Here is a 15797-nt window from a genome sequence, read left to right as displayed (position 1 = left end):
CCTCCTGCACCCCAACCCCCTGCCCCAGCCCTGAGCCCCCTCCTGCACTCTGAACCCCTTGGCCCCAGTCCGGAACCCCCTCCTGCACCCTAAACCCCTCATCCCTACCCACACCCCAGAGCCCGCACTCCCAGCTGGAGCCCTCACCCCCACTCACACCCCAACCCCCTGCCCCAGCCCGGTGAAAATGAGCAAGTGAGTGAGGGTGGGGAAGAGCGAGCGACGGAGGGAGGGGGGATGGAGTGAGCAGGAGCGGGGCCTCGGAGAAGGGGCGGAGCAAGGGTGTTGGATTTTCTGCAAATAGAAAGTTGGCAACACTACCCAAAACAAGCCCACATAGGGGTGAGGGGCCTCGGTCTCATGCTGCCCTCCACACAGCTCTGCGGGAGCTGCCCAGATGCGTCAGACTGGTGCCTGGTCTCCTTGGGGTGTCTGCCTTTGTTCTGAACCTCACAGACACGGCTCACGTATTTCCCAGCCTTGTCTGTCATGTCTCCCATTTTTCCTCCCTCTGCAAAACATCCTGGGGTTACACTTTCTTTCTAGGCCCAGTAAAAGGACTCTGGTGGATGACTGCTGCTCAGGGTGCGAACTGGGGGAATAACTGAGTTTTCAATTCTCTGCCAGTTTTGAAAAGTTGAAAGATGCCATCTCCATCGTACAGATGGGGAAACTGAGGCACGGAGAAGCCGTGACCTGCCCAAGTTCACACAGACAAAGTGGGTGAGATGCTATCTTGTTTTGGACCAGTTGCAGTTGGTCCGAGAGACAAGCTTTCACGCCACACAGCGTCTACTGCATACAAGTTCACACAAGAAGTCTCTGGCAGAGGTAAGAAGTGAGCCCAGCTCCCTGGAGCCCCAGTCCAGACCAATGGACAAGTGATACGTGTCCGGCAGAAGTTTCAGATCTAAATTTGAACATGTGGTTTTGACATTTCAGGAAATTTCCTAGGCTTCTGCTGCTGAGCTGGGTTTGTTACAGCCATGCCGAGGGGCCAGTTTAGATCAGGGCTCTGTTCTGCTGGGCACTGGACACAGAGCAGTAGACAGTCCTGGCTCTTGAGAGCTACAATCTAATGGTAAGAAACAGACGTTCTCTGCAGAGCTGTGGGTCCTCCCAGGAGGCACGTGCTCTCTTAACAAGCCAGTGGCGAGACTGCCCCCAAGGACACCCATGTCATGGCACTGATGCCTGGAGCACAGCCTGGGCATCACTGAGGGTAGATGCTGACCCAGGGAGCTCACTCATTTTTGTCTTCCAAATGTAGCTAACATATAATATATGGAGATATACCTATCTCATAGAACTGGAAGGGACCCCAAAGATCATCAAGTCCAGCCCCCTGCCTTCACTAGCAGGCCCAAGTACTGATTTTGCCCCAGATTCCTAAGTGGCCCCTTCAAGAATTGAACTCACAGCCTTGGGTTTAGCAGGCCAATGCTCAAACCACTGAGCTATCCCTCCCACCAAAGATACCTTAGCCCCCAGCTGAGACCTAATGACTGGTGGCAAAAATCCGAACCCACCTAACATGGGACAGAAAAGCTGCCTCAGGTCAGCAAAACCCAGAGTCGTCTCACTCATTCCTATCTGGGAGTCAGCTGACTGGGTTTATTCGCAGGGGTGGTGCCTTTCTAATTCCATTTCACTGCAGTTGTGGGGAAAGATTTCCCCATGTAACTTTATAATTGCAGCAGAACAAACACCTCTCCGGAGATTTGCAAAGAAGCCCAGCGCTGCTCTGCAGTGAGAGCTCTGCATTCAGAGGAGGAGGCTGCTTTGGTTTCTATTGCTTGCGACATGAGAATGATCAGGATTTCTACAAAAGACCTTGGTTCAGGCTTTAATTAGCAACTCAAACATGTGTTCTCCGCTCTTTAAACTGCGCTAGAAAGCCTCAAAAGCCTCATCGATGTCTCGCAGCAGAGCAGTCTTAACATGACATCAAGAGAGACAAGATAAGAGTCTAGAACTCAAGTTCATCCTTTAAAGAGATGAACAGGTTTGCTTTCCTTTCATTCCTTCTCTGTTCTGCAGTGCTAAGGAAATATCACCCACTCATGTAGCATCGCTGGTGTGTCCCACCGGGGCTGGGAATCAGGCAGAGCTGCAGTCAGGACCTGCCAGCAATTTCATAGGAGCAGGGGTGAAAGTAATATTAAATTCTTACCGGTATGGGGGCCCGACTCTGGCCCCCCGGAAGTGGCGGGGCCTCAGGCAGAAGGGGCAGGGCTGGGGTCAGCCTCCCACAGCCAGCCCATCCCCACGCTGCCTGGCCCATGCCAGCCGGGGCTCTGGCAGTGATTTAAAAGGGCCTGAGGCTCCAGCCACTGCTGCGGTAGCGACAGCAGCGGCCAGGAGCCCCAGGCCCTTTTAAATCGCCAGCCCTGGGGCGGCTGCCCCTTTTACCACCCCCATCCCCCGTCAGCAGCCCTGCTGGTAGCTGCTACAGTAGCACTTTAATGTCGGCTGAGTACGGGGCCGGTACCGGTTTCTTACCAGTACGCTGTACCGGCCTGTACAGACCCACTTTCACCCCTGCAGAGGAGTCTCTTCTGTTTTTTAGATGTGAGACCTGGCACGTCAACATCCTGGTCCCCTTGGGCCAGCCCTGAAGACCAGTCACCTGAGGGTTGTCCTCATCTCCCTCTAGTAACTCATTGGCTCACATAGAGGATGACAACCTACTACTGTTACCAGTAACTCATCAGTTACTCCATTAGCTCAAGTGCAGGGTCCAAGCCTGCTGACGAACCATGTGGGGCTGTTATGGGACCCACATGATGGAATTTCTGGGTTTTTTTCAGTTTGCTTTTTTCAACACCTTGGAAATTACACACAAAGAACTATGTTAAAAGAATATTAGTAAGATTGTAAAGTCCAGCACCCTAAGTTAGGAAAGGCCAGAATGTCCGTGCAACCTTAATTCACAATCCCCACCTTCCCCACCCCTCCGTCCATCTGCATTCTGATACAGTCTGTAACTACATGATCACATACTATTTGTTCCTAACGTTCGAGTGCTGAACTGAACTGTAGAGAGAACTTCCATTTGATGGGCTGTCTCCCTCAACTGTCTGCCTCATTTCCCTGTCTGGGAGGTGGGATGGTGGCTAAGAGTCTCTCTCTGTTTTGCCTCAGAAAACTCCTGCAAAACTGTCACCCTAAATGTCCATTGGGATTTGGTGGTGAGTTTGCTTTGATTGTGCTCCGGCCCCTGTTGCCTTTATTCTCCAGCTGAGCTTCACCCCCAGGCAGAGGAGCAAGGGCAAGGCTGACCTCCTGCTCAGGTCCTCAGAAAAGGGCTGAAGTGGATATAAGCGATGCCAAAACCTTGTACCTGCCCCCCCACAGGGATGGATTTCACCTGTCGGCAATGTTCTAAGGAACAAGCGTTCTGGAAGGCAGTACCTTACAGGGGAATGGTGCACGATAGTGGGGAAGAGGACATTGGAAATTGATCATCACGAGACTCCCCAAAACCTATTTCTAAGAATTACACCCATCTGGGAACGCAACAGACAGAGCAAGCTGGAGATGGGCAGAAGGACCCATGCTGCTGGTATCGAATACTCATGACAAACTGCTCTCAGGTGAGCTTCACACCAAGCAGGGTTTGGGGAAGGGATCTGCTTCGTGATTCTTGGCAGATCATTAGCAATTGGGATTCCACCCAGCTGAGCGTGTAGGACAGTCCGGCACCCTCACTACAGGAGCATTTCCCGCTCTGCAGAGCCAGCACATGCTTTTTGCACCACTCGATCCCTCTGCAGCCCTCAAAGTGTGACCGGAGTGGTGCATGGGCCTGGCCCTCTGCAGAGGAGGAATATGCCTGCCTTCTCCCGCGACGGCCCCCTCCTCCTTGGATTTCTGGCTTAACAGGAGCAAACCCTTTGCGCCCGGTCGCAGTGACAAAGAGATGAAATGCAGAACCCGTTCCCTTCAAGCTAATACTACCGTGTGTTTCCAGCACAGAACAAGGCAGCCTTTCACGTATCAGAGATTTCCAGCCATTCTCCTGGGCTCTTCCGGCAAACACAGCCCCCGTTGAGAAGCGCAGCGGTGGTGTGTGTGCTCTCTAGCCAGCAGTGGAAGGGTTAAGGCTCCGCTACTGGCTTGCAGTCACACGGCTGAGATTTTCTTCTTCTAAGAAGAGCTGATCCAGACTGTCGTGCGGAGGGTCCTCGCCGAGCAGTCCCACCCAAAGGCGCCCGGATGCAAGAGAACCGCGGCGCATAGATCACCCTGCACTCCCATTGCTCAGCCCTGCGTGCCGCCAGCTAGTCTCACCTCACCAGCACTCCGAGCAGCATGCATCAGTACGCTGCACCTGTCCCGGGCCTGCCTGGCGGAGCACTAGCCATTCCCTGCAGACTGACTGGCCACTTCAAGGGCTGCGAATGAATCCCCGAGGGGCCAGGAGCAGGAACGTGTGGAGAATGGCCAGGCTGGCCCCAGCGTGAGACATGCCATAAACCACACACCCGCCTGCCGTCCCGGTGCCATTTGGTCTGCAAAACAAAATGGGACAGGCACCGGTATTCACGCAGAGCCCCAGCTGCAGGCTCTCTGCCCACTTGCCTCGCTGCATTGCCTGCTCTCTGGCCTAGGCCTGCTCTGGAGTGGGCACGAGCAGCAGCCATGCCTTTCCTTGGGGGTGGTGATGTCCCATCGAGCGTGAAATGCCCACGCCAGGCAGCACTGGCAGGGATCAGCTGAGATGAGTGGACAGCTTGGGAGACCTGCCTGCCCGGTTTGTGTCCCACTCACCATGGGAAAGCTCATTAGCTTCTTTTGCCCCCAAAACACCACTGCCCCCACCTCAGTCACTGGGATGATGGGGAGAATGCAGAACGTGTCCCAGGGATGGGACCCCTGAGGCGATGTAAGGACAGGGCTCCTCCATGGACAGAGCCCCTTTGGGGGCGGAGGACCCAGCTGCCTCCATGGCAACCCCCAAACCCAGCAGAGCCCCCCCTGTGCAGTCCAGGCTGGGGGAGGCGGCTGGAGCACATGAACACCCTTCCCGCCATGACTGGCCCCAGGAGCCTCACCTGAAAAAGACAATATGGGCAGCCCCAGCGTGAAGAGGGATCCATGTGGTGCATGCGCAGCCCGTTCTGAGCGAGGCATTGCTGTAGCGAAACAACGCAACACACGAGCGCCAGGGGGTTTGCCAATCAGAGCAACGCACGGCACAGCCAAGTAGCAGGAAATTACTCCGGAATCTCTTTATACCGACAAATCTCCTCGTTTCTCAAGAAACAAAACATTACCAAGTCCTGGAAAGGCAGAGGGACTAACTGGTAAGAGCCTCGTGTCTCTGAGCAAGTCCCAGGCATTGTTTCCTTTGGGCTAGGTCGGAAAAATGGACTCAGGCATGTTTTTCGCAGCAGGATCATTAATTGTGTTTTAGGCCAATGGGCACGTCCACGTCTCTGGCCAGTCAGGGTTGTATTTGCACATGGAACTTTCAGCGCTTCTGTCACTGGGGCATGTTTAAAAAGCCCTCCCTTAGCCTTCTCCCTGGTTAAACTGAATGTGCCACTGTAGTGAGCCTGAGTGACCTCCCTCCGAGCAGGAGAGTGAGGGAGCATTACACACCCCTTGGAGGGCGGAGCCAAGATCGCCCCACCCCCCTCGCCAGAAGTACAAGGGCGTGGCCAGAAGTATAAAAGGCCGGCCTCGCAGCACAGTTCGGGGAGAGCCTGCGGAGGAGAAGGAGGCTCTGCCTGTTCTCCCGCGTCCCGGAGAGGAACCTGTGTCTGGCTGTTCCCGATGCTGTTCCTCCAGGGTAGATTGGCAGAGGCTTTCCTCCAGGGTAGATTGGCAGAGGCCCTGGAGGTTTTTCACCTTCCTCCGCAGCATGGGTGGGGGGTCGCTAGCTGGAGGATTCTCTGCGACTTGAAGTCCTTAAATCACAGGATTTGGGGACTTCCACAGCTGAGTCAAGGGAAAGGGGGTGGGTCAGCTTTTGTGGCCTGCATCATGCGGGAGGTCAGACTAGATGATCATACTGGTCCCTTCTGACCTTAAAGTCTATGAGTCTATGATGCCCAGATGCTGACGAGGACTGGCCTGGAGTACCTGCTGCCATATATCCTGAGGAGCCAGAAGAGGCCTGGAGGCCGCAAGTACCGAATCCCGGGCTGGCAGGAAGTGGCCCAGGGGCAGCCCTGAAGCAGCTGGCTGCAGAGCCAGAGGTGGCCCAGTCGGCGTGTTGCGGCTGGATCCCCACTGAGGCAGGGGCAGCCAATTCTGCCCCTGCCAGGGCCCTGGGCTGGGACATGGTGGAGTAGGGTGGGCCCGCGTCCCCCTGCAATCCCACCCCAGGGTGGCTGACCCCCTACACTGCAAAAGGAGGCTCTAGCTCTGAAGAGGAGCTTTCCGTACCACTCACCCGTAGACTGTTTTGTTTGCTGGCTGCCTGAGCTCCGACAAGACAAGAAAGATAGATCTGGGGTGGTGCGGGTCTGCTGCTCAGTGGAGAAAGTGAGCTGGTAACGGAAGGTGATAGTAAGGCAGAACTGCTGAATGTCTACTTTGCTTCAGACTTCACACACAAAAATAACACGTGACCGGATTACTAGTGAAGTTATCATAGACAATAAAGGAGAAAGGATGCATATCAGGATAACTAAAGAACACGTCAGAGAACTTTTGACTGATCTGAATGAATTCAAGTCAGCAGGGACTGATGCTATTCACCTCAGGGTACTGAAGGAATTAGCTGAAGAAATCTCAGCGCCACTGGCAATAATATTTACAAACTCATGGATAACAGGAGAGGTCCTGGAAGACTGGAGAATGGCTAACCTAGTGCCCATCTTTAAAAAGGAGGAGCCGGGAAACTATAGACCAGTCAGTCAGACTTCGATACCTGGGACGCTATTACAGCAATGGATAAAACATTCAATTTGCGAATACCGGGAGGATGAAGGGGGTGATCACTAGCAGCCACCATGGATTTACCAAGAACAAATCATGCCAAACCAGCTTGATTTCTTTCTTTGACAGGGTAACTGGTTGGGTGGATAGGGGGAATGTGGTAGAAATAATATACTTGGAATTCAACAAGGCTTTTGACACATTCCCACATGACATTCTGATAAGTAAGCTGGAGAAATGTAGGCTTGGTAGAACTACCATTATGTAGATCCATAATTGATTAAAAACTGCAACGAGTAACTATGGATGGAATGATATCAGATTGGAGGGAGGTCTCAAGTGGGGTTCCACAGGGTTCTATTCTGGTTCCATAGGGTTCTATTCTGGTTCCATTGTAGTTTAACATCTTTATTAATGACCTGGATGTAGGACTAGAGAGCATACGGATCAGATTTGCAGATGACAGAAATCTAGAGGTGGGCGGTTGCAAACCCTGTGGAGGATAGAGCTAAAATTCAGAGGGATCTTGATAAACTGAAGAACTGGGCTATAGACAACAACAAAATGAAATTCAACAAAGACAAATGTAAGATGCTACACTCAGGGAAGAAAAACCAAATGCCCAGATACAGAATGGGGGATAACTGGCTTGGCAGCAGCACTGCTGAGAAAAATTTGGGAGTTGTGGTGAATCATGACCTCAACATGAGTCAACAGTGTTGCAAAAAAAGAAGATGCAATTTTGGGTTGCATGAACTGAGGCACAGCATACAAGTCATGAGAGGTGATGGGTGCGTCTCAGCAGGGGTGATGACCTTTGCTGTCCCTTCTAACCTAGGGTTTTATGATTCTATGATTTAGCGGAATGATGATGATGATTATTTTGATCATTATTAAAGTGTAAGGGGCCAGGGCCTCACTGTGCTAAGTGCTGCACACACACACACACACACACAGCCCTGCATGCCCGTGTACACACACACACAGACAGGGCCGGCTTTAGGCCGATTCCCCCGAATCGGGCCCCGTGCCTAAGAGGGCCCCGTGCCCAAAAGAAGAACGCCTAACTTAGGCGCCTTTTTAATTTTTTTACTCACCCAGCGGTGGTCCGGGTCTTCGGNTGTGTGTGTTTGTGGGGTGCGGGGTTGTCAGAAGCAGAGTAGCAGTGCAGCTGCAGGAAGGACACCATGTTTTCTGTCACGTAACAGGCCTCAGGGCTTTTGAGACTATTTTTAGTTTTAACACCTCCCAAGCATCTTAATCACAATGCAGCTCCGGCCCCCTCACTCCCTCTTACTTTCTTACTGCATGTTCCCCGCAGGCTAGAGACCAAACTGCTGTCACACAAACTGTCAGTTGACCCTCCCCCCCGCCGGCATATTCACCATCTCTCTTGCACACTCCTCACCCAGGAAGGGGGTGGATCTCCCCCTCCTCCTAGGGAGGGATGTAAGGCCCGAAACCGCTGCCACCCTCCGCCCACACCCTGCTTCTCCACATGCCCAGAACCGGGATGAAATTCAGTAGTACAAAGGTCAAGGTCATGCACTTGGAATCGAATCACAGGAATTTCTGCTACCAGCTGGAGACTCATCAGCTGGAAACAACACAGGAGGGGAGAGATCTGGGCATGAAGCGGAATCACAGGATGCTTCCGAGGCACCAATATGATGCGACAGTGAAAACGGCAAATGCGATCCTCGGCTGTTTCAGGCCAGGCATTTCCAGTCGAGCTGCTGAAGTCTTAGTACCATTGCACAAGGCACTGGTAAGACCTCGTCTGGCATACTGTGTGCCACTCTGGTCCCAATGTTCGAGAAGGTGCTGAGAAGAGTTATTAAGCTGATCAGGGGAATGGAGGGCCCAGCTTATGAGAGGAGACTGGAAGAGCTGGATTGGTTTCATTTAGCAAAAGAAGGCTGAGGGGATTTAATTGCTCGCTATAAAAATAACAGAGTAAATACAGGGGAGGGTGAAGAGCTATTTAAACTAAAGGACAGTGTTGGCACAAGAACAAATGGGGATAAACTGGCCAGAAACAAATTCAGGCTGGAAATTAGATGGTTTCTCCCCGTCAGAGGGGTGATGTTCTGGAGCAGCCTCCCAACAGGAACAGTGGGGGGTAAACAACTTAATTAGTTTTAAGCGAGAGCTGGATAAATTTATGAGTGGGATTGTATGACGGGGTTGCTTGTAATGCTGGGGCACAGGGCTTAGCAGCTCTGGGGCTCAATTCCAGTATATGTCTTAAGTTCCCAAAGCTCATGCTTCAGGGTTTCAGCCGACAATCTGCAGAGGCCAGGAAGGGATATTTCCCCCAGTGTATTCTGAGAGGTTTTTTATCTCCTTCCTCTGAAAAATCAGGGATGGCCATGGCTGGAGATGGGACCTAGGACGGGGAAGGCCAGAGCTCTGAGGTGGCACCAAACATTTTCTCTCTCAGGTGCTTGGCTGGCTGGTTCTTGCTCACATGCTCGGGGTTTAACTGATCACCATCTGTGCAATTGGGAAGGAATTTCCCCCTAGGTCAGATTGGCAGTGACCTTGGGTGGTTTTCACCTTCCTCTGCAGTGTGGAGTGCAGGTCACTTGCCAGGATCATCTAGGTCTCTCTCAGTTACTCATTTCTCTACCATTGCAGGGTCCTCAGGCACTGGTGTTCCTGTGCCCTGTCTCATTTTGCTCGTTGGGTTAGTGTGCAGGTGCTGGGTTGTACTGGTGGCCTATGATACACAGGAGGTCAGACTGGATGATCGGGTGGTCCCTTCTGGCCTTAAACTCTATGCTTGAATTTCATCTCGGGACCGTAAAATGAGCTGCTTACCCTGCCATGCAAGCCTCCCACAACCAGCGTTCAGTTCTTCAGTATGACTTATCTAGACTAAAATAAAAGGGGTATTTTCCAACCCCGGTAGCTTCAGTGTTTTAACTAAAATGTTTTAAAACCCTAGTATTTTCCCATGTATAAACAGGTTGAGATAAAGCCTAGGGTTCATCTAGACCAGAAAAGTGGTTGAGGATAACTTGGGGTTAGCTAACATATATTACCTAGTGCCTGTTGCAAGCGTGCCCAACAAAGGAGAAGTCTGTAAATAGGAAGCAAGTAGTTAACAGACCAGCTGCCAGTGTACAGCACCCAAGAATTCACAGTGTTGTACCCAGGTTGTCTAGGACCAGTAAAAGTTATTACTGCAAATGGCTTCCGTTGTGCAGCAATATTGCTCATAACACACCCAACCTAACCTCGCTGTTCCCGACTCTCAGGATATTATCTTGAGTCTTGCATTCTTTGGTATTTTTCTTACAGACCCAGCTCCTGCTGTTAACTGTTTACAAAAAATTTCACTGTTCGATTCAAGACGCCAGTTTCTAGAAAACCATGAAAACCTGAGGCGCATTTCAACTAACAGCTCAGAAAGGAGAAGGCAAATTAAAACAACGCAATCCTCGCTGGAATGTGAGAGATTCCTCCTGCAGTACAGTGGTTTATAAAGTAACTTGTTCAGGTTACTAGAATGCTTGGGAATTACTCACTCCACATACTCCATTATTTAATCAAATGATAAACAGACTAATTTCCATCAATGTATGATAGAGAAAGTCTTCTCCTGAAGTCAGCCCTGTATCTCAACAAAACCAGGGAATAGAGAAGACAGTTTTGTAGTATCCTTTTTTGAAAATAAGTGAACCACCTGGACTGAAGTCTACAGCCCATCTAGATCCTTTCTAAAAGTGAAACGCACTAATGGATCTACAACAAACAATGACTCTTGCATATGATAATTTGAAATCAACCTTTCCAAGTGGTGCCGCATATGAGAGCATGTGTTTGCTAGCTGGTACTTTAATGAGAGACGTTGTACAAATGGAAAACAGAGAACTCATAAAAGTCTTATTTATACTCTGAGGCCAAAGTCTGGTTAATGTAAAAGTCACAGTAGGAGAAAGAGACTTCATCTAAAGATCTTCTCATCTCTTGTGCACTCTTTGGAGTTATGCCATCACTTGAATCTATTAACTGTGGTGTTTAGAAATGCCAGAAATCTAGGGATGTCTTACAAGTCAAACTATCAACATTTTTAATTGCCTTGTAAAGATTCTGACATTCAGCCATAAGCTAATTTCCATGAGAGGTCCATGACACCAGCTATCCTTCGCATCATTAAAACCTGATCCCAACTTCACTGTCTTCTGTGTTCTCATCTGTGCTTTTAATTTACAGGACTAGCATCTTATAGACAATAGCTGACTAATTCTTCTGCTTTCCCCAGAGGGGCCGTTCTTCACTTTCACATTTTGGGTGATGCTTTCCTCACCTGGCTTTCCATATAGATCTGAATAATTTCTTGGCCAGGTAGTGACTGAGTGGAGGCCACAGGGGAAAGGCAGAAAATAATGGGAAAGGGGCAGATTCCTCATAAAACCTTTGGAAAGACATGTTGCACTATAACCAATAGAAAATTCTGCCTTATCTCTTCCCCTTCATTATGCTTGGCTATTCATCATACATTTTATTAGCCTCCATGACAAATACAGGAACAAATCTTTCAGCCCTTACTCACAGGTTCTGAACTATGAGAGCATCCCATGGCTCAGTGATGACTGGAGTAGCTAAGGACAACTCTCAAGAGTAACCCTTGCAGTCAGTGCCCCGTTCTCACAAAATTACTAAATAGATCCTCAGCTGGCACACATGAGAGAAGATAGTATTCACTCAAGAATTCAGAATGAACTGTGATATGTAACTTATCACCAGAAGGTGAAAGTGGAAGACAGGGGTGAATCACTCCAACTGCCCTGTTCTGTACGCTCCCCTTGAAACTCTGGTATGGGTCACTGTTGGAGACAGGCTACTGGGCAAGAGGGACCATGGTCTGACCCAGTCTGGCAGCTCTTATCTTCTTAGAATCTGGTCCGCAATTCCTAGTGCTTTATGTTCTGTGCAACTTCTTCCCAATTCTCACACCTCACTCACTACATCTTTTATCATCTTATTGCAAATTACATCTGTTTTCTGAGCACCCAAGGCAATCTCTGTGACACTCTTAACATTTCTCAGTTGCCAGATGCTGCTGACACAGCCAGAGGTTCTAGCTGTAGGAATGTGGCCTTTAAACCATGCTTTGCACAACAATTAATTACTTTACAACACAAAATCAATTGGAGCCTTTATTTTGTTCCAAGCAGCAGTGATGGATAATGCTGGGCTCTATCTTCTTTACATTAACTACACTTTTACCTGATGTATACGTTGGTTAGGGACAATTCTGCATGTATTCCTTTCTAACCACTATGGAGATCTCCATACTTTCTTGGGAAAATGATGGTTTGGGACAGCTGATTGGGAAATACTACGAGAACCTCCCAACTCCCCAAAAGACACTGTGATAGATAGATAGATAGATAGATAGATAGATAGATAGATAGAGTGAAATTGAAATAAAATAACTTGTTGCACAGAAATATATATATTCTTCACTTACCCTCCACACCCCAGGCAGAAAAAATCCAATCTATATTTAAAAATTGGCATTGATGAAGAATCCACTATAACCCTTTGTTTATGTTTCCAAAGGTTAATTATTCTCACTATCGAAAATGTATGCCTTATTTCCAGTCTGGATTTATCTAGCTTCTACTTCCAGCCATTGGATTGTATTATACCTATCTCTGCTAGGCTGAAGAGACCATTATTAAATACTTGTTCCCCATGTAGATACTCATAAACTGTAATCAAGTCACCCCTTGACTTTCTCTTTGTTAACATAAATAGACTGAGCTGTTTGAGTCTATCCCTATAAGGCATGTTTCTAATCTTTCTCAGAGTTCTTCTCTGAACCCTTCTTTGTCTTAACACTGCTGAGGTCACTGTTAAGGTTGTACACTAGAATGCAAGGTTGTTGGAATTGGCTATGTGTTGCTTTTCAATGTGGGTTGAGATGGACGTGGAAGCCCTATAGAGTATTGGAGTTTGTTATACAGTATTGTGGGCAGTACGAACGTGGCAAGGAACGCACAAGTCTTTCCCATAGCTTCTTTATTTCATTCTTGTAGGTTTGGGGTAGGAACTGAGTCAGTGATTGCACTCGTGCCATGGCAGAGACATCATCAATTGCAAAAGGTTTGGTCTGGTGCACATAAAATGCTTATGACTAAACAGTTATAAGATGTTCCTGGACAAACACTACCTATGTATAATATTCTAGAAATCCGCACATGAGGAACAACCATGTGGCCAAAGGACAGATCCCAGAATGCTTTAGATTATTGCAAAAGAAAAATGAAACAATTCAATGAAAAATGTCCAAAGGGGAGATATCTTAACTCTTACTATTCTCTCTGTATCAATCCAATTTTCATCCAACCGTGTCAGGGTTCCCTCCCCACTCTGAACTCTGGGGTACATATGTGGAGACCCACATGAAAGACCCCCTAAGCTTATTTTTACCAGCTTAGGTTAAAAACTTCCCCAAAGCACAAATCCTTTCCTTGTCCTTGGACGGTATTGTTGCCACCACCAAGTGAGTTAGACAAAAATTCAGGAAAAGGGTCACTTGGAGTCCCTTGTTCTCCAAAATATTCCCCCCAAGCCCTTTCATCCCCTTTCCTGGGGAGGCTTGAGAATAATGTGAGTACCGACCAGACCCTTTGTCTCTAGGACACTGAAAATCAAACAGGTTCTTAAAGGAAGAACTTTATTTAAAGAAAAAGTAAAAGAATCACACCTGCAAAATCAGGATGGAAGGTAACTTTACAGGGTAAATAAAAAGATTTAAACACACAGGATTCCCCTCTAGGCTCAGCTTCAAAGTTACAAAAAAACAGGAATAAAACTCCCTCTCAGCATAGGGAAAATTCACAAGCTAAAACAAAAGATAATCCAACACATTTTCTTGCCTTTATTTACAATTTCTGTAATCTTAGATATATTATTTCAGGTATGTTTCCAGGAGATATTTTACCTGCTTGGTCTCTCTCTCTGTCCAGAGAGGGAACAAACAAAGAGAGCACAAAAACCTCTCCCCCTTCACCCGCCCGATTTGAAAATATCTTCTTTCCTTATGGGTCCTTTTGATCAGGTGCCAACCAGATTATTTGAGCTTCTTAACCCCTTACAGGTAAAGAGATTCTGTACCTCTGGCCAGGAGGGATTTTATGTTACTGCATACATAAAGGTTGTTACCCTTCTGTGATGGGTTGGATCACAGAAACCCCCTGGGAGCTGCCACCTGATGTGCCAAGACTACTTCTGCCCCTGCTTTCCCTGCCAGCTCGGGACCCCAGCACCCTGTCTTGCTAAGCCAAACACGCCTGTCTGCTCCAACACAGACCCAGGGTCTGAATTACTTGCCCCAAAGCTGCAGACTTAACTGAAAGCAACTTACAGAAGTGTTCCTGTCTTTAACACTCAGATGCCCAACTCCCAATGGGGTCTAAAACCCAAATAAATCTGTTTTACCCTGCATAAGGCTTATGCAGGGTAAACTTATAAAATGTTCGCCCTCTGTAACACTGATAGAGAGATATGCACAGCTGTTTGCCCCAGGTATTAAGGCATACTCTGGGTTAATTAATAAGTAAAAAGTGATTTTATTAAATACAGAAAGTAGGATTTAAGTGGTTCCAAGTAGTAACAGACAGATCAAAGTGAATTACCAAGCAAAATAAAATAAAACATGCAAGTCTAAGTCTAGTACAGTAATAAAAACTGAATACAGATATAATCCTCACCCAGTAAGTTTCCATTTACAGACTAATTTCCTTGTAGTCTGGGTCCAGCAATCACTCACACCCCCTATAGTTATTGTCCTTTGTTCCTGTTTCTTTCAAGTATCTTTGGGGGTGGAGAGGCTCTCTCCTTAGCCAGCTGAAGACAAAATGGAGGAGTCTCCCACGGGTTTAAATAGACTCTCTTGTGGGTGGAGACCCCCTCCTCTTTCCTATGCAAAGTCCAGCTCCAAGATGGAGTTTTGGAGTCACCTGGGCAAGTCACATGTCCATGCTCACAGTTTCTTACCAGGTAGCAGCCATGGGTCACATGCTACCTTGAACGTCCTCAAGTAGACTTCTTATGTGGATTGGAGCATTCCAACTGTGACAGACCCAGACCAGTGGGGTACAGGAGTCTGGTAGAGGGCAAATATACTGGTCACTGGATGAGTAGTTTTCTGTTCCCTGAGTGACCAGAGCAGGGGCTGCACTAGAGTAATCAGGAACCTGCTAGAACCAGTTAAGGCAGGCAGGCTAATTAGGACACCTGGAGCCAATTAAGAAGAAGCTGCTAGAATCAATTAAGGCAGGCTAATCAGGGCACCTGGGTTTTAAAAAGGAGCTCACTTCAGTTTGTGGGGTGAGTGTGAGGAGCTGGGAGCAAGAGGCGCAAGGAGCTGAGAGTGAGAGGGTGTGCTGCTGGAGGACTGAGGAGCACAAGCGTTATCAGACACCAGGAGGAAGGTCCTGTGGTGAGAATAAGGAAGGTGTTTGGAGGAGGCCATGGGGAAGTAGCCCAGGGAGTTGTAGCTGTCATGCAGCTGTTACAGGAGGCACTATAGACAGCTGCAGTCCACAGGGCCCTGGGCTGGAACCCCTGGAGTAGAGGGCGGGCCCGGGTTCCCCCCCAAACCTCCCAATTGACCTGGACTGTGGGTTCTTCCAGAGGGGAAGGCCTCTGGGCTGTTCCCCAACCCACATGGTGAATCTTTGAGGCAAGAAAATCCGCCAATAAGCGCAGGACCCACCAAGATAGAGGAGGAACTTTGTCACACAACATTCATTGTCCTTTAAGTGTTTCTTGATTAGGTACTTAATTTCAACATTCCTTTCTCCAGGAACTGACCAAATGCTAAGGTTATTTAGAAATCAAGCCAGTACACAGCAAATATTCATAACTTCGAATACAAAAATGAT

Source organism: Trachemys scripta, chromosome 15 (assembly GCF_013100865.1).
Source record: "Trachemys scripta elegans isolate TJP31775 chromosome 15, CAS_Tse_1.0, whole genome shotgun sequence".
NCBI classification, from domain to species: Eukaryota; Metazoa; Chordata; order Testudines; family Emydidae; genus Trachemys; species Trachemys scripta.
The sequence above is the reverse complement of the archived record's forward strand: the minus strand, read 5'-3'. Positions refer to the sequence as shown.